General features: G+C 44.1%; 1 pseudogene; it reads right to left on the bottom strand.

The window, feature by feature from the left end:
• Nucleotides 1–281: 281 nt before the first annotated feature.
• LOC128352671 (uncharacterized) lies at nucleotides 282–367 on the bottom strand (annotated as a pseudogene).
• Between the last annotated feature and the right edge of the window lie 23,623 nt (nucleotides 368–23,990).

Below are 23,990 nucleotides of genomic sequence, written 5' to 3'. Positions count from 1 at the left end.
CCAAAGGGAGGAAACATCTAATGGGAACATCCCTCCTGCCACTAGCTTCAGCAGGGGTTATTTTAATTTGGACCGTGACATGGGATAACAGGGTGAAATGCCCCCTTCATGCATGCCAGGTTTCTAATCCTGATTGCCTTTTCTTCATGGCTGCTATTTAAGCTTACTCTGCCTCATTTAAAACTTGGGGAAAATGCAGTTCTGGGGAAACCTCACTGGTGGAATTTCTGGTTGTTTGTGAGAGGATGAAAAGAAGCCCCCAGGGAAGCGGGGGTGGGTAGGAAAATATGGAACATTTCATCAATTTACATGTCATCCTTGTGCGGGGATGATGCATTGTTCCAATTTTCACATATATACTAAATATTTTAAAGTTTCTATCATGTTAGCAGTCATGGGAAAAGGGGACAAGTACATGTGTGGATTTCTAGCTGGTTAAAGGACAGGAAACAGAGGGTAGTTATATAAATGGACAGTTTTCAAAATGGAGGGAAGTAAGAAGTGGGGTCCCCCAGGGATCCGTACTGGGACCGGTGCTTTTTAATTTATTCATAAATGATCTAGAAGTAGGGGTAAGCTGCAAGGTGGCCAGATGCAGATGATACCAAACTCTTTCAGGTAGTGAAATCCAGAATGGATTGTGAGGAGCTCCAAAAGGATCTCTCCAAACTGGATGAGTGGGCAACAAAATTGCAAATGCGGTTCATTGTTGACAAGTGTAAAGTGATACACATTGGGACAAAAAACCCCAACTTCAAGTATACGTTGATGGGATCTGAGCTGTCAGTGACTGACCAAGAGAGGGATCTAGGCGTCATGGTGGACAGCTCGTTGAAAGTGTCGACTCAATGTGTGGCAGCTGTGAAAAAGGCCAATTCCATGCTAGGGATCATTAGGAAATAAAACTGCTAATATTATAATGCCCTTATACAAAACTATGGTGCAGCCACACCTAGAGTACTGCATACAATTCTGGTCACTAAATCTAAAAAAGGACATTGTAGAACTGGAAAAGGTGCAGAAGAGGACAACCAAGATGATCAGGGGCCTAGAGCACCTTTCTTATGAGGCAAGGCTACAACACCCGGGGCTTTTTAGTTTAGGGGAAAAAACAACTGCAGGGAGACATGATAGAGGTCTATAAAATCATGCATGGTGTGGAGAAAGTGGATAGAGAGAAATTCTTCTACCTCTCACTAGAACCAGGGGTCATCCCATGAAATTGATTGCCAGGAAATTTAGGACCAGCAAACGGAAGTACTTTTCCACATAACCCATAATCAGCATGTGGAATTCTCTGTCACAAGATGTGGTGACAGCCAACAACCTGGATGGCTTTAAGAGGGGTTTGGATAACTTCATGGAGGAGAGGTATAACAATGGCTACTAGTCGGAGGGCTGTAGGCCACCTCCAGCCTCAAAGGCAGGATGCCTCTGAGTACCAGTTGCAGGGGAGTAACAGCAGGAGAGTGGGCATGCCCTCAACTCCTGCCTGTAGGTTTCCAGTGGCATCTGGTGGGCCTCTGTGTATAACAGGATGCTGGACTAGATGGGCCTTGGGGCTGATCCAGCAGGGCTGTTCTTATGTTTATTCTCACATCAGTGCTAGGAGCAAGTTGGGCAAGGGGATAGTTCACTTGGTCAGATCCACCCAGTGAGCGGAGCAGGATATTGAACAGGGTCTTTCACATCTAAACACAGTGTTCTGTCATCACACTCTAGTCTTCAGAGTGGTACATATGAGCTAGAATTTGGTAGTTGTGCCATTGCTTATCAATCATAATTCCCTACACACTAGTGGCTGAAGAACCCACATTAGAATTGTCAATGAAATGTTTTAAAAGTGGAATTCTTAGCAAATATCAGGGTTTCTCCCATGGAGTAACTTCTGAGAATTTTCAAGGGAAGACAAGTGAAAAGTTACTATAAGTCAAGTGAAAAATGTCAAGGGGTTTTTACTCAGTCAGAATTTCCAGGCTGATTTAACTCAGTTTAAACCAGGCATCCAGCAATCTGCGAGATCAGACGAAAGGCCAATCAGAGCCTAGAAAATGAGATTACCCCTTAAAATTTAGGAGCAGGTCTGTGCAACCTGTGATGAGCACAGGTCATCAAGTGAGAACTGCAAAGACAGGATGATTGTCAAGCACTTGGCAGCAGGGGCGTAGCAAGGATGGAGTTGGCCCAGAGACAAAATTTTAAAATGGGCCCCCCTCAATGAAGCTCAGCCCATGAAGTAAAGAAATCTTAAATGAGGCTGAATAGTGGTAACAAAAAACATTGTGTGTGTGTGCCACAATAGAACATCATCCTAAATTATTTTTTAAAAGGTTTTGTAAATTGTGGACGATGCAAGAGAAAGACATGTTGTTCTGGTAGCTCCAGGTCTTAACACTCACATCAATTTCAGAGGATGAATATAACTGAAGGAAGCCTGGGCGGGTGCATGGCTGGGGGAGTCAGTCATGTGACTTGCCTCTGGGAGGGCCCCCCAAGGCAGTGGGCCCCCAGACAACTGTCTCCCCTTGCCCTATTATAGTTACGCCTCTGCTTGGCAGGCAACACTACATGGCTGTTGGGTTGTGTTTAGCATGATATATCAGAAGCTATGCAGGTCTGTTCTCTAGTTCCCTTGGTCTCTTGGGCTGATGAAGAGGTAGATGCTTCCATGCAGGCATCTAAGCAGTTCTAGCTTTCACTTCCTGCATTATTCATAAGGAGAACCACTATGAATTCACTTTTGTTTTCAAAACACAGACCCCACATAGAGCAATTTACAATAGTTCATCTTGGAGGTTACCGAAGCATGTGTCTCTGTGACCTGGGCACTTTCCAGATTAGACCCTGCAATGGCGTCACGTCAGATCTTGGAAGTGTACTTCCACACTTCCTGCGTTGTGACATTGCAGTCCCTATACGGACAGCAGGGTGCCATTCACATTCCCAATGCCTTGTTTCGAATGTAATCACTGCAATATAGAGCTAGGATGTCATATATCAGGCATAAAGAAGTTGCTGTTTTTTTAGGTTGTTCGTTTCCGCGAGACTGCTCCCCCTGCTCCTTACGGTTCAAATGCGACTTGCCTGAACAGAGGCATTTTGCTGCTGTTAAGCAGCTAGTTTGGAAAGCGCCCAGGTCATTTTAAATTAGGAGTGGCTACCAGTTAGACATGGAAGAAGGTCACAGCAACCATCGAGGAATCCAGAAGCAATGCTGCTTTCAAGACTATATACCTTTTGTTTCAAGGGGAATGCTACTCCATCCACAACAGCGAAAATACTAACTCCCAGTCAGTCAGCTCTCTCACCATTAATATCTCAGTCTTGCTGCTTTATCAACGCACAGATTTTCATACAAAGATGCCAGCTTTAAAATGAAAGAAAACTGGCAAGAGGCACTGACCTCTCCCATTGCAACAAGTTACGTTCATTTCCTTCCTTCTGCTGCAGTAGAAAACTTTACATGTCCTGGGAAAATAATTATGTCATTTCCTCTAGGAAGATGATTTACTGAAGTCAGTTCCTTTCATGAGCAGATTCAGGAAATCAGAATTACAACCTGATAGTGTTCGTAGTGTGTCACAGTGGATCAAGCAAAAATTTCCTGAAATGAATTAAACTAAGCACAGACAGTTCCCTGATCCAATTTGTAACCATACATGGAGATACAATATTAACAGTGAAAGCAGATTTCTAGATTAATAAGAAATACAATGATCCTCTATGAAATCATTTTCTATTAATGAAGGCATATGCTTAATTATTTAAAATTAGCTATTCACTCAAATGCCTGCAAACAGGTCCTTTTGGGAGATTTTTTGCAAAAGCCAATATTTAAGCCTTAGCTCCCTTATAGAAACTACACGAAGGGGGATTTTTAAAAAAATGAGCTGCTAGAGTCTTTGGGCAGGATCCGCTTAAATTAATGGGACTTAACGGCTAACAGAGCAAAGAGGCACTTTTTAAAAATGGTGATTCTTTTTATTTAGCTGGGGGAGAGCAACAGGCCCTATCCATCCCCAGCAAAGCATCCCTCCAGTGGCTGTTGCTTGTGTCTATCTTATGTTTCTTTTGTAGATTGTGAGCCCTTTGGGGACAGGGAGCCACTTTATTTATTTATGTATTTATTTATTTATTTACTGGGTGACTGACTGACTGACTGACTGACTTATAAACCATTTTGGGAATTTTTGCTGAAAAGCAGTACATAAATATCCGTTGTATTCATATTCGTACTTGTTAATGCTGAATTTGTCTCAGTGACTTTAATGGTGCTTGGTCATGACTAAGTCTGGATCCTGCTGCAGAAAGTAGAAACAGTAGCATTGCAGCAGACTAGGAAGCCTCAAACAACATCCGGATAATGACATCTGGTGTCTTGGCAAGACATATATCTGTCATGCAGCATATCATGGTTTGGGTGCAAGGAAAATGCAATATCTATGAAACACAAGCACAGTAAAGCATATGTTTGAATGCTAGGTGAATATGACTTCTGAATGAGAAGTTAATAGTCCTGAAGTAACTATTGATTGAAGAAGTCAATGAAGAGTTTTGTATGAAGGCACATATTTTTCATATGAAATAAGGAAAATTAGGAAGCTGCCTTATACCCCTGCTAACTGGGCTAAGAGGCACCTTTTTAACGTGGCGATTGTCTTTATTTAGCAGGGGGAGAGTAACTGGCCCTATCCACCCCCAGCATAGTACCTCCACTGACTGTTGCTGGTGTCTATATTATGTTTTATTCAAGATTGCAAGCCCTTGGGGGACAGGGATCTTTCTTTCTTTCTTTCTTTCTTTCTTTCTTTCTTTCTTTCTTTCTTTCTTTATTTATTTATTTATTTATTTATTTGATTGATTTCTATACCGCCCTTCCAAAAATGGCTCAGGGCAGTTTACACAGAGAAATAACAAATAAATAAGATGGATCCCTGTCCCCAAAGGGCTCACAATCTAAAAGAAACATAAGACAGACACCAGCAACAGTCACTGGGGGTACTGTGCTGGGGGTGGAGAGGGCCAGTTACTCTCCCCTGCTAAATAAAGGACTGGGTCTCATGATCAGTGAGACCAGGTTTTTCTGAGTGCGCGGGAGGAGCAGGCTAAGCCCGCTATCTCCGCACACGAGCAGGGAGGGAGCCCTGGGCGGCTGGATCAGCTGCCCACACAATTGCTGGCTCCATGACGGAGCCGGAGGGGGCTGGGGAGCTTGGGGGCCATGTGGCCCCCGGAAGCTCCAGTATGCCCTGCGTGAGTGCGAGTGCAGATTTTCGCCTCCCCTCCGGGGGTCTACTCATGAGTAGTCATGGCGCTAAGCCGTGCCGCAGCTACTCACAATCAGATGGCCCGGGTTTGCTGAGCGCTCGTTCCGCAAACCCGGGCTAAGGGGAGGGGTACTTGAGCGGCTTACCTGCTCTAGAACCACCTGCTCTCGCAGCTGAGCCCAGTGGTTCTCACAATCAGCAAAAATCGGGCTAGCGGAGCCTAGCCCAATTTTTGCTGATTGTGAGAATTAGAATTAGGGATGTGCATGGTCCGGAGCAGTCTGGACCAGCACCGAAGGCGGGCCTTCCTTTTAGGGTGGGGAGGGCTTGCTTACCTCTCCCGCCTCTTTGCCCCCTCCAGTGCCCATATTCTATAGTATAATTGGGGTGCTGGAAACCAGCCGCCCCAGCCGCCTCCGCCACCCCCCCGCGAGCAGATTAGGGGCAAAGAAAAGCTACTGCCGCCCCCCGCCCTCCCTCCCACCCACCCACCGCCCCCCCCGAGTGCTCACCACGTTTGCAGAAGAATAGAGAGGAGCTCACGCAGAGCTCCTCTCTTGCCAAAGTCTTCAGCCCAACTGGGGCCTTGGGCGCGCGCGCACGTGCGATAGAACTCCTTAACTAATAGAACTTTCGCTGGAGGCCCGGTCTACCTACCCACTCTGCAAACGTGGTGAGCACTCGGGGGGGGGGCGGTGGGAGGGAGGGTGGGGGGAGGGAGGGCGGGGGGGGGGCGGCAGTAGCTTTTCTTTGCCCCTAATCCGCTTGCGGGGGGCGCGGCTGGGGCGGCTGGTTTCCAGCACCCCAATTATACTATAGAATATGGGCGCTGGAGGGGGCAAAGAGGCGGGAGGGGTAAGCAAGCCCTCCCGCCCTTAAAGGAAGACCCCCCCACCCGGACCTGGACCGGCCAAGTCCGAACCGGTCTGGAAGTTCGGAGGCCTTTAGAATGGCCTCCAGACCGGTTCGGATACACCCCTAGTGAGAATAGCCCCAAAGAGAATCACCATGTTAAAAGGTGCCTCTTTGCCAAGTTAGAAGGGGACACTCAAAAGAAACAGAAGGCCACTTTGGGGTAAGTCAGAAACCGGCTGAGTTTGGGAGAGTCTGTGCAGAGTGTGTTCTGTGGGAATCTGTTGCTGATTTGTAGCTCTACTAACTACATACAGGCACAACTTAAATATTTGTAAAGAAACAAAATAATATACAAATCTGATAAGCCCCATTAATCCCATTACCTCGAGAAGTGGAAAGCAGACTGGAACAATATAACTGAGCCATTTAAAGACATATTTATTTATTTATTTATTTATCTATCATATACAACTCTCTGGGCGGTTTACAGATTAAAAACACAAACAACAATTACAACTTTAAACTGGGTAAAGCAATTTAAAATAACTATCAATAAAATTTTAAAACATTATGAACTAAAAGCTTGATAAAATAAGTGTGTTTTCAGATGTTGTTTAAAAAGCAGCCAGAGATGGGGAGGTTCTAATTTTGTTTGGGAGCATGTTCCAGAGTCCCAGGGCAACCCTAGAGAAGGCCCGATTTTGAGTCGCCACCAAACAAGCTGATGGTAACCTTGACTAGACCTCACCCGACGACCTTAACAGGTGGCGAGCTTCATGAGGAAGAAGGCACTCTCCTAAATACACTTTATTACACCTCAAGAAGGCAAGTGGTTCAAGGTAAGCATGGAATGGAAACATTTCCCTATCCACAACCCCACTCACAATAATGTGCATGTTACTAATAGCATCCTTTTCATTTAACAGCATTTGTATATACAGTTAGGTCTTCTTATTTTTTTCCCTTTTATCTTCAGAAGTTCAGGGAGAGCTTTCAATTCAGCCAGCATGGTGTAGCGCTTAGAGTGCTGGACTAGGACCAGGGAGACCCGAGTTCAAATCCCCATTCACTCATGATACTTGCTGGGTGACTCTAGGCCAGTCACTTCTCTCTCAGCCTAACCTACTTCACAGGGAGGAGAAACTTAAGTATGTAGTACACCGCTCTGGGCTCTTTGGAGGAAGAACGGGATATAAAATAAATTTTAAAAAATAGCTATTTGGTTTTTTTTACCAAATAAGGCACTGATTTAATCTGGGCATGTTGGCTTGGATCCAGAAGTGTTCTTATGCTAGCAGAAATCCTCTTGCTCCTGAAACTGCAATTTTTACCTTAGCAAAAGAGCCTTGCATCAGAAAAGTGAAGTGAATTCTGTTTGTGCAATATTGTGTGCCATTTGCTCCTCTGGATTCCTTTCTTTGTTTGATGTTTAAATCCCTTGCAGTCTGCATAAAGCAGTCCCTAATGGCTGGGTTGCACGCAGTTCCCCATTGCAAAGCAAGCTCTAATGGCTGACACACAGAAAGTCCCCCTTTGCAAAAAAATTCCTTCTGCACAAACTTTTGGGATACTAGTTGCTATTGTGTGTTTGTGGTTTTAGCTGCTTCCAGGAATTATATGCCATGAGTTCTTCATAGTGTAGTATATATGTTGTGTCTCTTTAAGATTAGGTTGTGCTTGGTTGGGTGAAGCTTAGCTTTCTGTTTTCTAAGAGCAAGCTGCCCAGAGTTTGTTGCAGTCTTGTCTGAATAAAGAAGGCTTCTAAACCTACTTTACCTTCTGCTCTTTCAGGCCCAAGGCCAGGCCAACAAAGTGACTGGTTGTGAGTATGCCTTACAACCTTCCATGGACGATGAGCCCTTATCCTCTCGCATAGGGGATACTCCTTTGGGAGGTGGGGGCCTCCTTGTAGTGGGTGATTCGATCATTAGAGGTATAGAGAGATGGGTTTGTGACCTGCGTGTTGACTGCACGGTGATTTGCCTGCCTGGTGCGAAGGTTGCAGACATCATGCCGCATCTAGACAGGCTCTTAGGCAGTGCTGGGGAGGAGACAGCTGTCGTGGTGCACCTTGGCACCAACGATGTGGGGAAATGTAGTTGGGAGGTCCTGGAAGCCAAATTTAGGCTGATAGGTAGGCTGATAGGTAGCATTTTGAAGTCCAGGACCCCCAAGGTAGCCTTTTCAGAAATGCTACCTGTTCCACGCGCAGGTACAGTGAGACAGGCAGAGCTGAGGGGTTTCAATGTGTGGATGAGACACTGCTGCCGGGAGGAGGGGTTTAGATTTGTTAGGCACTGGGACACATTTTGGGGCAAGCAAGGCCTGTACAAAAGGGATGGGCTGCACTTGAACCAAGATGGAACCAGACTGCTGGCACTTAAAATCAAAAAGGTTGCAGAGCAGCTTTTAAAATGACACCTGGGGAACAGCCGATGGAAGCTGGGCCGTATCCCATTTGGCAAAAGCCATCCCTTAAGGAGTGCAGGTGCGAAGGATTTCGATAAAAGAGAAGGGGACAGAGCAGAACCTCATAAAGAGCAGACGGGAGGCTGGGCCAGCAGGTCAAAGAGTCAAAAGAATAGCACACATCTGGTGAGAGATTCAGCATATAGGTGCTTATATGCCAATGCCAGAAGCCTCTGAGCCAAGATGGGTGAGCTGGAGTGCTTGGTTGCTAACGCAGAAATAGATATAGTGGGCATAACAGAAATATGGTGGAACAGTGAGAACCAGTGGGACACTGTTATCCCTGGGTATAAACTCTATAGAAAGGACAGGGAGGGTCGCCTTGGAGGTGGAGTAGCATTGTATGCTAAAGAAGGGATAGAATCTAACAGAGTAGAAAACCTAGGTGGACTGGAGTCCTCCACAGAAACCGTGCGGGTGACAGTACAAGGCCTGAAAGGGAACGTGCTACTGGGGACGTGCTATCGCCCTCTGGATCAAAACGCCGATAGTGACTGGGAGTTGCAGGAGGAAATCAGGGAAGCATCAAGGAGAGGCAGGGCTGTAATTATGGGTGACTTCAATTACCCACACATAGACTGGGTAAATTCACAGTCAGGTCAGGACAAAGAGGTCAAATTTCTAGATACGCTAAATGACTGTGCCCTAGAACAGTTGATCTTGGAACCAACCAGAGAAAAGGCGACCTTGGACCTAATTCTGAGTGGCACCCAGGTCCTGGTGTGTGATGTCAGTGTTATCAACCCTTTAGGGAACAGTGACCATAGTGCCATCAAATTCAGCATATATGCGGGGAGAGAACAAGGATGTCTAACACGGACATTTTGAATTTCAGAAGAGGAAACTTCTCCAAAATGAGGAGTATGGTGAAAAGAAAGCTGAAAGGGAAAATCAGGAGAGTCACTTCGCTCCAGAATCCATGGAGTTTACTCAAAACCACAATACTAGAAGCCCAGTTAGATTGTATACCCAAAAGGAGGAAAGGTACCACTAAGTCCAGGAGGATGCCAGCATGGATAACAGGTAATGTCAAGCAAGCCATTAAAGGGAAGAAGACTTCCTTCCAGAATTGGAAGGCCTATCCAAATGAAGAGAACAGAAAGGAACACAAACTCTGGCAAAAGAAATGCAAGGTAACAATAACAGAGGCAAAAGAGAGTTTGAGGAACATTTAGCTAAAAGTATCAAGGGGAATAACAAAAACCTCTTTCAATACATCAGAAGCAGGAAACCTGCCAGGGAGGTGGTTGGACCATTAGACAATGAGGGAGTGAAAGAGATTATTTAGGAGGATATGGAGGTTGCAGAGAAGCTCAATGAGTTCTTTGCGTTTGTCTTCACGGCAGAGGATACTGAGCATATACCTGTTCCTGAACCAGGCTCTTTAGGGATGGAGGCTAGAGAGCTGAGTCAGATAGAAGTGACAAGAGATGAGGTTCTAAACTGTCTGGAAAAACTGAAAGCTAACAAATCACCAGGGCCAGATGGCATCCATCCAAGAGTCCTCAAAGAACTCAAATGTAAAATTGCGGACCTCCTTGCTAAAATATAAAACTTATGCCTGCAATCGGGCTCTGTACCAGAGGACTGGAGAGTAGCAAATGTAACACCGATTTTCATAAAGGAGTCCAGGGGCGATCCGGGAAATTACAGGCCGGTTAGCCTAACGTCCGTTCCAGGGAAATTGATGGAAAGCATCCTCAAGGATAAAATTGTAAAGCACGTAGAAGAACAGGCCCTGCTGGGAGTGATCCACCACGGCTTCCGCAAAGGTAAATCTTGCCTCACCAACCTTTTGGAGTTCTTTGAGAGTGTCAACAAGTGTGTGGATCAAGGTGATCCAGTTGACTTAGTCTACCTGGACTTCCGAAAAGCTTTTGACAAAGTTTCTCATCAAAGACTCCTGAGGAAACCTAGCGGTCATGGGATAAGGGGACAAGTACATGTGTGGATTGCTAACTGGTTGAAAGACAGGAAACAGAGGGTAGGTATAAATGGAGAGTTTTCACGATGGAGGCAAGTAAGAAGTGGGGTTCCCCAGGGATCTGTACTGGGACTGGTGGTTTTTAATTTATTCATAAATGATCTAGAAGCAGGGGAAGCAGTGAAGTGGCCAAATTTGCAGATGATACCAAACTCTTTCAGGTAGTGAAATCCAAATCTGATTGTGAGGAGCTCCAAAAGGATCTTTTTAGACTGTGGGAGTGGGCGACAAAATGGCAAATGCGGTTCAATGTTAGCAAGTGTAAGGTGATGCACATTGGGATGAAAACCCCCAACTTCAAGTATATGTGAACCACCTAAGCTATCTGAACCAAATTTTCTACAGCTGTAGGCACATATAGGGACAAGGGTGTAGTTTATAATGATATCATCCATGCCACTTCAAGATGGCAGACATGTGAACATTTGAGGTGCGAGTGGGGACCCATTTGGGCAAAATTTGGTACAGCTGTAAGGACACAGAGAAACACCTCAAAGGCATAGTTTGTGATGATATCATCCATTCTGGTTCAAGATGGTGGATGTATGAATGTTTGAGGTGCATGTGGGCTAACCTGTCTACCACCTAACTGATTTAAACCAAATTTGGAACAGTTGTAGGGACACATAGGGCTGGCTCAGGGGTGTAGTTTGTAATGATGTCATCCAACCCAATTCAAGATGGCTAATGTGTGAATGCTTGAGGTAAGTGGGAACCAATTTGGACCAAAACTGTTACAGTTGTAAGGACACAATGGTACACCTCAACTGCGCAGATTGTGATGATGTCATCCACCCCAATTCAAGATGGTGGACGTGTGAACATTCAAGGCTGATGTGGGCTATCTTGTGAAGATGGCAATTATCAGTTAAGATTATCGTGAAAGGAAAGTAGGTGAATTCATTCTTACCAGAACAACTTGTTTCTGCTGTTTTTGCCTCTTGATAGTGCCTTGTTCATTTTTTTTGTTCATGAGTTAGTAGAGTTGTCATTTGTCAGAAGAACATTCTTCAGCTCCCTCCTTAGAATCTCTAGATATTTTCCAAATGGGTGCATGAATGCATCTTGTTTATAGTTCCCTTGCATAAGTGGGTGTCCAATACTCAACACTAAGGCACAGCCTATAGTAGGTTGGATAATCTTCTTTGGTAATCTGGGATAATGTGCACTTTATTATCTATTTTCAATTTGTGGCATCTCCTAGGCCACTTGACCATGCCCCCTACACGTTCATAGGCAGTACCTTCAAAATGTTGGCAGATAAGAGAAAACTGAATGTTAGATGCACCAGTGGTGTTACTCAATATAAAGCAGCTTTGTATGTTCTCATACAAAGCTACCTTATATGGAGTCAGACCACTAGTGCATCTAGCTCCATTGTCCACCAACTATGGTTCACCAGGGTTTTAGACAGGGAGGTCATTAACACAATAAAAAAATTGTGATCTATCTGGGTTTGGGAGCTTTGTGTGCTCCCATTTTTCAGTTGTGTGGAAACTTGATAGGATGAGAACCTGGGTAGAAGTGATTGTGTGGAAGCAAAGTAGGAGGAAAACCTGTGTAGATTTGCCTCCTACCTTGCTTCCATACAATCACTTCTACCCAGGTTTTCCTCTTACTTTGCTTCTACACAACCGAAAATTGGGAGCATACACATCTCTCAGATCCAGATAGAACACAGTTTTTGATTGTGAATGACCTCAGGGTTTACCCCAGCTCTTCTAGAGATCCCAAGGTTTGAATTTGGAGACTTCTGCATACAAAGTCTACGCAAAGTTGCATTCCAACTGTCCTTAAGCATCACAGGCTCCTCCTCCCTATCTGCATATGGAATCCCCACTGCCCAATCACCATGGTGCTTCTGCTCTCACAGACTCCTCCTCCCTATCTACATATGGAATCTTCACTGCCCAGTCACCACAGTGCTTCTGCTCATGAACGCTCGTGAGAGCTGCCACACACAGGATTATCCACAGGTATCCCTTAAGAGAAATAAATATGAAGAAGATATTTCTCTAAGGCGTACGTGTTACTAATCCCATGCGTGGCAGCTCTTGCAAATGTTTGTGAGCGAGCTGCTGGCAGGGGGAGAGTAAAGCAGCGGCACCAGTGAGCAGGCTTGCGGGCAAGGTGGGAAAAATGGCAGGGGGGAGAAAACAATGGTGACTACGGGTGGGCGGGGGAAGAATATGGCAGTGACGGTGGTGACGGGGGCAGGCAGGAAAGAAAATTATGGCAGTGGCAGTGGGCGGGCAAGGAAAGAAAATGTTGGTGGTGGGTAGGTGGGCGGTGGGAGAACTAGAGGAACAGATGCTCTGTGCCTGGCCCAGCTAGTTGTTTATATTCCAGCTCCAGTTGGGTTTTTTTTTAGCTTTCAGTTTTTTAAAAAAAGATAAATGGAAAGTGCAGGCAGCATTCCACCTGGTAAGGAGTGAGTATGTTCCCATCTTCCAGAATCCTGGACAGTGAATTCAAAAGAAATGACATGATTGCCAAGCAAGGAAACGGTGATGTGTCTCATTCCTATCCATTGCCCAACGGAGGAGAAGGGAGCAATATCTCTGGTTTTTTACCTTCCGCATCAATTAGAGGAATAATTTTGCTCCAGTTTGCCAAAACTTCATTATTTTCCTGACTAAATTTGTTTCTTGACTGGTGAGAGTGGATAGGAATTTTCCTAGCTCCAGAATAAACTGGAGAGGATCTGATATTTATCCTTTTGATTTGAGAACAATTTGATAGGCACATGGCAAGTAGTATTTTTTTGCAGGGGTGGTGGGGTGGACAACAAATTTGTGGGCGCTTAGCATATTTTCTTGACTGAAATGTTCACTTGGTACTTAGCTTCATAAGAAATCAAGAAATTTTTTTTTTAGGAACTTTAATAAAATTTAAGAATTATATTATAACTAAGGGTTATATTATATCATATTTATATTATAACCATTGCCAAACAACATTTCTGCTTTCAGCTTTTATGATCCTTTATTTATCTGGGCCTGAACCATCCAGACTTTCTGCCACATCTGTCTTTAGTACTCTGTAACTATAAAAAAATGAGCTGAATAAGTCACAGCAGGTTATTTATAATGATGTAAAAGAAAAGAAAAATCACATGAGAAAAAGACTGCTACCTGAGAGGTACAATTCTGATTGCTTGTCCTTTGCTTTCTAAATGTTACCCTTTTTCTTTAATGAGTCAAGCAGGAAACTCTACCCTTTCCTTTGAATGACTCATGATGTAATACAGCTACAGATTAGGAACACAATATGACCAATGTGTTACAAGGCAACAAGCAAATCTTTGCCCAGATCCTCACATTTGCCTTGGTGGAAACACTACACTACCTCATTTGTGCTAAAATTAGAATGTGTGCAGAGGGTTGGTGCAAGAAACCAACATTCACTTAACACCTTGAGGTCTGTATTTTTTGCTATTCGGAACCCTTTCTCTTTTTATTTTTTCAATAACATGAATAACTAAAAATATCGTAAGGGTCACCATTTAAATAAATTCTGAGGTCATTTAAAAATATTGGACTATGTTATCATGAGAGATAATTAATAGATGGGTAATTTATGGTACGAACAGTACTGATTTTGAGCCTAATCTGCAGAAAAATTTAATGGGCATTAGATTGTATGGTTAAGGCCCCATAAGTGTTGTGAATGCTGCTGTTGTTTTAAAGCCAATCCCAGAAGACCTCTAGCAAAAAGGGACTAAAGTCACATGGCTGGTTACTGGGAGGGAGCTTAGTATAGTTTGAGCTTGACTGTGATTAATGTTAATGAAGTTGCTGTTACAGTAGCCAGTGCAGTTTGACAATTTAGTGTCTACTGCTTCCTGACATAGGTCCAGAATCACAAAATTATGGCTTTTACATTAAAAACATTCCAGTAAGTACTTGAAATTTGAATATTTTCCTTCCAAAAGCCAAAATGTTTGGTTCAAGTAGAGGCATTGATACATTTAAATATTTCAGTTTTCTGTAAAGTATGACCTTTCTAGTTGTCAGGTTCGAGGCTTTCCAGTACATAGATTTTAACATGAGACAGTTGAGGGATATGTATGTATGTATGTATGTATGTATGCACAGCAGGAAATGACTTGCCTAGCAAGCATGACGTTGCTGGTTTGAATCCTCGCTGGTATGTTTCCCAGACTATGGGAAACACCTGTGTCGGGCAGCAGTGATATAGGAAGATGCTGAAAGGCATCATCTCACACTGCGTGGGAGAGGGCAATGGTAAACCCCTCCTGTATTCTACCAAAGACAAACCACAGGGCTCTGTGGTCGCCAGGAGTCAACACCGACTCAATGGCACCCTTTACCTTTATTTATTAAATATACCACCTGACTCCAAAGCTCTAGGCGGTTCACAACAATAAATACAATAAAAACACAATAAAACAAACTATTAAAAGGTTGCAATTCAGTGTGCTTAGCTCTGTGTTTACTTGAATCTTTTTAGTAAATAAAATGTGTAAACAATCCATGTAGGCAAAGTTGTTTAAAGTGGGCAGATTGAAATTCCAAATAATGTATTCAATTCATGGAAATGGAATCTGGTAGTTTCATAATAAGGAGTCTGTTTAATTAAACAAACTGCAAAAAAGGGAGTGTATGTCTTGCAGATAAAATCATGTTATGGTTGTGGCTTTCAGCCTAAATTTATACTGATTTTAGATTGCATGAGCAATTGCTGTCCCTGAATCACACTGAAGTGATATTGTTCAGGGGCTGACATGATGTGGGAAATTACTCAAAGTAGCCCTACTGAAATTAAAAGGACAAGTTAGGTCTTGCCTAATTGTCCTTTTAATTTAAATGGGACTACTTTGGGTAATTTTCCTTATCATGGAAGTCACTGTTATTAAATAACTGGGCAGATATTATCTCTTAGTATTATGTTTGCAGTTTCTGTCTGATATGATCATCAGTCATACTCATGCTTTTTCAGGTTATTTTCTCTATATAAATTTTCATGATTCACTAAGGATATTGAAGGAGAGACAGGAAGGGACATCGGCCTCCATAGGCCATTGAAAAAAATGTAAATGTAGGAGGATATTTTTCCATAGGTCAGGATAGTTGGAACCCCACCCTATTCCATCTCTCAAATAATCTCTGCAATACAGTTTTCACTTTCAGATTGTTCCCTTATCCATTTCCAACTCACCAAAGTCCTGATTGTAACAGACACATAATCTGGACCTATAACCAACTATCTTCCCCTAAAGCATTTCCCCTATGTGATTCCACCACAAGACAAATGTCAAGCAATAGCAGGGGGTTAAAAAGATGAGAGGCTCTTCTGGATTCCATCTGTGGATTTAACAAATGAAGTGTAATCCTTGGTTTGGGGGAATAGTTGCATTCTCAATGTGACAGTGTAATCAGGAAAAAGTCCATTAATTTCAGTAATGCAAATTAAAAGGTGAAACTGATATATGAGACAGACGCATTACATGCAAAGCGAGATAAGTCAAGCCTTAATTGTTATAATTGTGATGATCATGGCGTACAGCTCATGAAATCCCCAAATCCACAATCTCAGAAAATTAGAATATTACATGGAACCAAGAAGACAAGGATAAATTAATGGACTTTTGCACGATATTCTAATTTTCCGAGTTTCACCTGTATTATGGCCTACCATCTGCTTGAGAATCCTCTCATTTTTGCCATCTCAGGAAAGGAGCAAAATCAGGAGGCTTATCAGTTACCTGTTTGACTCTGTGACTCAAGACTTTGGTTTGGGGCAGTATAGAAATGTATTAAATAATAATAATAATAATACTCTAGTGGGCCACAAGTTGTCCAGACCTGATTTATAGATGTACTAAATTACATAGGCAGGAAATGAAATGAAGACACAGCACTAATGTGTTGATTTTTTTCCTATGCAGATTACATAACACACTGAAGCTATTCTCACAATCACTGGAAAGCGGGCTAAGCTCCCTTAGCCCACTTTCCAGGGATCATGGGAACCACCAGGCTCGCAGGCGAGCCCGGTGCTCCCAAGGTGGCTAGCCGGCCTAAGTACCCCTGCCCCTTAACGGAGCGCATCCTGGAACTTCCGGGGGCCGCACAGCGCCCGATCCCCACAGCCCCCACCGGCTCTGTGAGAGAGCCGGCAGTTGTGTGGGCAGCCGATCTGGCCACCCAGGGCTGCCTTCTGATCCTTTGCGGAGAGAGCGGGCTAAGCCCACTCTCCCTGCAGAAACCTCTCAGGCGCTTCACACCGATCATGTGAAGTGCCTCACTGTGAGGCTATTCTCACGCACACTGGAAACTGGGCTAAGGGAGCCCAGCCCAGTTTCCCGTGTGCATGTGAACCACCGAGAGCTTCATGGTTCCTGGCGGCAAACCTGCTTAATTCCTCCCTTAAATGAGGTTAGTGGGGCAAATGCTTCCCTAGTCCCATTTGTCTGATCATGTGCTATGCCACGACGACTTAAGAGGAAACCCTAGACGGGAAGGCTACAACAAACCTCCTGGCATTGGGGAGCTCCCCAGAATGCTCTGCACACTTGTGGGGGGGGGGATTCTGGGACTTTTGGGGGCTGGGAGGCCGCTGAGCCCCATCACCCCTACCAGCTCCATGATGACGCCAGTAATTGTGTGGGCGACTGAGTCCGCTCTCCCCGCAAACCCGCTTCAGGCTCTCCATACTGCTCTTGTGGAGAGCCTCTGTGTATATAGAGTGGGATAACAGGAGGCTTGACACACAAAATAGTTTGGGCAAATAACAGGCCAGTCTGATGTTAATTAATCAGTTACAGTACGAGTCTATTCACACACACAGTAAAGATCGGGCTTAGGCAGCCAAGCTTGGTCTTTGCTACATGTGTACACCGCAGAGAGCCCTGGCTGTTAGCCAGGGTTAAGGGTGCAAGTGATATAAATATCACAAAAGTTGTTGTACTGATCTATATGCCAAGTCATTGTTCATTAGTATTGACAATGCTTCCTGATGACCCAGACCAAGGGTTCCCAACCTTGAGTCCCCAGATGATGATAGACTATAACTCCCATCATCTCTAGCCAAAATGACTGGGGATGATGAGAGTTATTGATAGTTTTAAATAATTTTAAGACGGGGTTTTAAATGTTTTTAATCTTTTAAATGGTTTTACTTGTTAATTGATTTTATGTTTTAAATTATTTTAATTGTAAATCGCCCAGGGATGCTTTGGGTGGTATAGAAATAATTTAAATAAAATAATAATAAATAAAGTGAGCTCTTACCCCGGCTAACTGATTGTGTGTTGGTGCTGTGCGGACCAACTGTGTGTTGGTGCTCCAGAGTGTGCTCCTGGCATCACAAAGGTTTCAGGTTTAGGAGGCCTGCAGAACTCTCATAATGGCCTGCTACTCATATGTAGCTGTGTGGCTCCCGGCGGCAAGCCCACTTAATCCCCCCCCTTAAACGAGGTTAGTGGAATGAGCGCTCCGCTAGCCCCATTTGTCTGGTCGTATGGGATCCGCACAGCTGATCCCATACTGAGTCGTATCAGAGCCACGCAGCTACATATGAGTAGAGGGACATTAAGATCCACTTCAGAGGTGCTGCACTGGGTTCCTAACCTATCAGACTGCAGCAGGTGAGGACAAAGAAATGGCTTTTTCTGGGGTAATGCCCCATTTTTGAGTTTGTCTTACTGTTATTGTTTTTATTATTGTTCCATGTTTGTTGCTGTCTGCGGTTTTAATTTTGTAAGCCACCTTGGGAAGTTTTTACCTGAATGGCTGGCTGAATAGATCTGACTTTAACTAACTTGATATAATCACATTATGAGGCGCTTCACACAATCGGTGTGAAGTGCCTGAGGGGGTTCTGCGGGGAGAGCAGGCTTAGCCCACTCTCCCCACAGACGAGCAGCCTCTTGTAGCTGGGCGGCTGGATTAGCCGCCCACATGACTGCCGGATCTGTCACGGAGACAACAGGGACGGTGGGGATGGGGGGCTGTGCAGCCCCCAGAGGTTCCAGGATGCCCCGCGCGAGCGTGCAGGGAATGCTGGAGAGACCTGCTGGGGGTCTCCTTGTGTGCCACCATGTTGCAGAGCCATGCCATGGTGGCACACGATAAGAAAACCTGGGTTAGCAGTGGGTCGCTCTGCTAACTTGGGCTAAAGGGTGGGCTACTTTGGTGGGCTAGCTGCCAGAGAACCACTGGGTGGGCCTGCTGGTTCTCACAATGGGGAAAAACCGGGCTGGGCTTCTTTAGCCTGGTTTCCCCCACTGTGAGAATAGCCTCTATGTTTGTCTGTAGGTGAATTCAGATGACCACTTTACTAAACGCTTTTGCCCGATGTGTGGTAAAATTCTACCCACTACTTGGCAGTGAAGAGAACTCACCCTGGGGTAGGTTGGTTATCTGTATGGGCTATATGGCTGCGTGCAAACATGACATAGCTTAGATTCTGTTTGACTCCCATTGAGTCAGCTGCCTTTGGTCATGGTCATGTTGCCTTTGACTGATGTGAAATACACACCAGCTCAAAAAATGTCCATGGACTTCAGGCACTCAGCTTTGTGGAGATGTTTTGTAGCGATATTCTTCCGCTCTCCACTAGATGACCATAGTATTGGTATGCTACAGCTGAATCACTGACCCAGAGACACAGTGGATGCATCCTAGCATCATTATTTGTCATAGTGGACATCACGGAGTGGAAAGTAGGAATTCCAGATCCCAATCTGTCCAAATCTCTTTGACAAGAAAAACCTAATTTATTATAACTGACAGAAAGGCTTTTCTCCTGAGCAGCCTAACCCAGGCTAGGGCAGCTCAGCCTGAGTTAGGTTGCTTGTGTGCTGTGCTGGAATCTGGCGCTGCTTCCTGCCTAACCCCACTTTTAAGTCCCACCACCACCACCCTCCCTGCTTCCCTGTCATGTGAATACCATTAGAGTGTTTACTCATGTTTTCATTAAACCCATATTAATAACAGTAACCCATTTTCAGATTGGGCTGATTTTTGCTATCTCAGAACCTTCATGCATGAGGCTGGATTACAAGAGTCTAGTTGTGAAGCCATAAAGAAGCTTTTAGACACCTATGTTGATGTATCACATACATGACCTCTCTGCCTGTAAATTTCATAGGCGTAAGGATCAGTCCCTTCTCCTTCCCTATCTGTCCCTTCCAAGCACTCTCATTACTTTCAGCTGTCACTACAGTGTTCAAAGTCCTTAAAATCCAGGGGAGATCAGATAATTCTGATTCTTCTAAAATTATATATATCTTGTTTCAAGTCATAAATCTACTCCAGAGAAAACAGGATAAGTAAAAATGAGGTCTAAACGTGTCTTTCTGTGTTTTTTTAAAATATGTTTAAATAATTAGCAAAAATGTTGGCGGTACTTCTTATAAAGCTGACAAGTACTTTCTGAGTGGGTGTACTTTCACGTTCACATCTACATTTGATGATTGTCAGGCTTCTATTGCACACAGCCTAATGGTTTCAGAGAAAAGCATATCAAACCTTTCAAACAGCATATCAAACAACAGATTAAATTAGGCCAGTAGATTAGTTGACCTATTCGCTGTTGAAATTTTTTTTTTAAACCACACAACTTCCTGTTGTTGCTACCGAGAACTTCCAAATGTGACTCTTGGTTGACTTTTAGTCTTTGCATATGATTGTGTGTCTTATTTGGGTTGGCGTTTCAAGTCAGTATGGCCTTACTGAGTAAGTACGGGGCAATTTTACCTTGGTTTAATATTTATTTTATTTTTAAAGTGAATGCCTTATTGGTGGTGGTGGGGTTGAACTTGGGAAGTCATTTTAAAATTGTTGCTGTCTACCTTCAGTCCTGGAAATGGAATGGGGTAGGTGAGGACATCACAAACAAACAAACAAAATACAATTAAAGAGTTAAACGGTGAGCCGGGTCTCATGATCAGTGAGACCCAGTTTCTGCAGCAGAGCGGGGAGAGTGGGCTAAGCCTACTCTCCCCACTCACGATCAGAGAGGGAGCCCTAGGCGGCCGGATCGGCTGCCCACATGATTGCCGGCTCTGTGACGGAGCCAGAGGGGGCTGGGGAGCTTGGGGGCCGCACCCCCCCGAAGCTTCAGTATGCCCTGTGTGAGCATGCAGGGCATACTGGGGAGACCCCCGGAGCCAGGAGGTGGCTTTTCGCCTCCCCTCTCGGGGTCTAATCAAGAGTAGCCGTGGCACGGAGCCGTGCTGTGGCTACTCACGATCAAGAAGCCTGGGTTTGCGGAGTGCTTGCTCCGCAAACCTGGGCTTAGGGGAGGGCTACAAAAGCGGGCTAAGCTCACTCTCCCCACAAAGCCCAGTTAGAACATGTGTAGATCATGTGTGGATCATGTGTAGAGCCTCAAAGTCTAGATATTTTATTGGCCAATGCTAACTAGTAAATAACTATTACTAACTAACTATTACTAATGCTAGTAATTATTTTCTGCAGGAGGTTGACAGAGGATCTTAATTTCCAAAGAAACAGTTAAAGGAAACTTGTGGAAATATGAGGCCATTAACTGGAAAGTGCAAGGGCGATGATTTAAACATGGTTTACATCTGAACCCATTACATCTGAACTCAGGGACCTGAAATTTGCCCACACTGTAGCTTGTTAAAACAAACCAGGATCAAGCTGTGATATCCTGATTTGTGAACGAACCTTGATTAACATTGAGGATGTTCACATACATGACAAAGATCAGGCTTGGCTGTCTTAACCCGATCTTAGCTGCACCGTCCCAGTGGCAGCATGGCAGCAAACCCGCCTCTGGAACCCATGTCCAAAATGAGGTTAAGGGAGCACACTCTCTCTTAGCCCCATTTTGTTGATCGTCTGCCAGCCCTGGACTGCTTGCAGCCAGGGCTGGGAAACTGTGGGCTCCCAGCTGGCTGTGGGGGATCCCCATAATTTGCATGGTGAATTATTGGATTTCTGGGGCAGAGCGACATGTCCAAGCCCCAACCCTCTACCGCTGCCAGGGAGAGCTGGAGTCTGTGTGGGTGCATGATCCGTATGCCCAGCATGGATGGGGCAATCGTCTGTGGGGGAGGTAAGGTTTTACAACCTTCCCTCCTGCGCAGCTCAAGCCCTTTCTCACGACTGTGAGAAAGGACTCATTCTGTAATGCTTTGTTCAGCAATAATAGTGGGGGGGGGGTTAAAAATGAGAACTGGGACTTTGAAATGGAAAACATGATGATACTTATGAAACATGTTGGTCACCTGCAGCAAATATAAACTTTGTTACTATTTGTGGCTGCATGCAATGATGAAATAAATCAGGCAAAAATGTTTTGGGTACATGGGAAACCAAGTGAGATCTTTTCTATAGGCAGGCACCCAGTTTTATTGCAAGTCATCTCACTAAAGCAGGCACAATTCTCATACAGGAAACTGATATTCAGCTTTCTGACTGATTCTAGAATTGTTTGGACTATTTTTCACCATGGAAATGTGTTGATATGGATTGTAGCCCAGGTCTCTTTCTTCTGGTAAATTTTCCTTTCTTGCCGTAAATTAGTATGAATGATGAGACGCAGACATCACTTTTGAAATCGTTCCACACCTCCCCACTTTTTGTGAATTTTTGTTTTAGTGTATCTGCCAAAAATAGATATTATGTAAGAGATTTCAGTATTCAATCAAGTGTACCGACAAAGAATCGCTAGACGCTCATACTTTGACAAACAGTAACAATGGTATGTAGTGGTTTAGAGCCATAGACGACTCTAAGTTCAGGAATGTCACTTTGAATGAAGGCAGAGTAAAGAACAGATCAGAGGAAGAATGGCCTAAGAGAGCCCTAAATAACGTTTGTATTCTGCTAGCCAATAACTTTTGTTTTCTGCTAGCTGTTTGTTTTCTGACAAATATATTTTTCAAATGTTCTTCTATTCTCTTAGAAAGTTTCCAGACAGAGGGGTTTATGCCTGTTATGCACACTGACAGATGTGCTTGAGGGCCTCTCTTACACATTATATTTTTAGCTTACTTTCCAAAGGGAAAAAGGTTTAGGAGATCATAATGTCTGTGTGTGTCCGTCAGTATCCCCCCCCCACAGTAATAACTTTTGTGTATGCAGTCTGAAGCAAGATTAATAGCACATGTGATCTAACTGTCAACACAAAAGAGGGGTCCAAGGAAACTCTGGCAGGGGTATTTTTTGCCTATCCACCATCTTATTTCAAAATAAGCCCTCTTCAGACATTATTTATATAATCATTAGCGCTACTTGGAGTGCTGATAGCGAGGAGGAAGTTCCACCCCGGCTCTGTCACTCATGTCTCCTGCTGGCCACTCATTGTGATGGCTGGTGCTTCTGAACGGCAACCTGGATCACCCGAGGTTCCTGCAGACAGAAGCACTGGCTCTCGTGGTTACGGTGCTTCCCCCTTCAGACAAATGGAGCCCTAACTGTGAGTGGCTGGCTGCAGATGGTGAGCGACTTTCACGTTTACATTGATAATGTATGAAGAGGGTTATAGTGGCCACTCAAAGTATAGGCAACACTGCTTTGTAACCCTTGTGCTGACAGTTTGATACAAACCAAATTCATAGCACATGGGAGGGACTGCTAGGGGACCCCATGAGGGTATTTCTTTGCTGATCTACCATGTTGTTTTGAAGATGGCAGACACTCAAAGTATAGAAGACATGCCTTTGTAACCCATGTGCTGACAGTGGGATACAAACCAAATTCACAGCACATGGGAGGTTGTCCAAGTAAAGATTCTCCATGTAAAAAGAAACAGAAAGCAGACTCCACTGGTTTTACTTAGAACTGCTCAGAGGCGGTATACTCTGATAACATTTACCATGTAGTATTTTGATCTTTCTTTCTTTCATTCTACAAACACCAGCAAGTAATATATTCTTTATATAGCTCTCTTGTTTCCCATGAGTATTAAAGAAGAGAAATGCAGTCTGTGTATGCTCAGAGGCTTCTGATGCTGTTTGTGTGCTCAGCGCTTTTAAAATGTGCTACTTTGTCAGCATAGGGGAAGAGAAAGAGAGGCAACAATAAGTGTGATTATGCCACTGTGTTACTTAATTACTATAAACTTAGATCAGTATGGAGGAAGCACCTATACTACCTACTTAAAAGTTGCTAATGCATGTGGGCATTGATAACGATCCGCAGTACACCTGACACTGGTTCTCAAACCCTATATATATATTTTTGTATTGCTGATCTATTTTCCTTCTGTGGAGAAGAATATATGAAGTACTTTTTCAGTGTGCATGAAGTAGAAATTTTGTTGATTTTTTAGTGAATAGCATTACTGTACTGATGCCAAAATTACTGTACTGATTCATATAGAATGTCCCCCCTCCCAGTTCCTTTGTCATTTTTTAACTTTTAATTTACTCTTAGCACCCATTTGCAAAACTGGCAGAACAGAAAATAGAATGA

This window comes from Hemicordylus capensis, chromosome 3 (assembly GCF_027244095.1).
Source record: "Hemicordylus capensis ecotype Gifberg chromosome 3, rHemCap1.1.pri, whole genome shotgun sequence".
Lineage (NCBI taxonomy): Eukaryota > Metazoa > Chordata > Lepidosauria > Squamata > Cordylidae > Hemicordylus > Hemicordylus capensis.
This window is presented reverse-complemented; position numbering and strand designations above follow the sequence as displayed.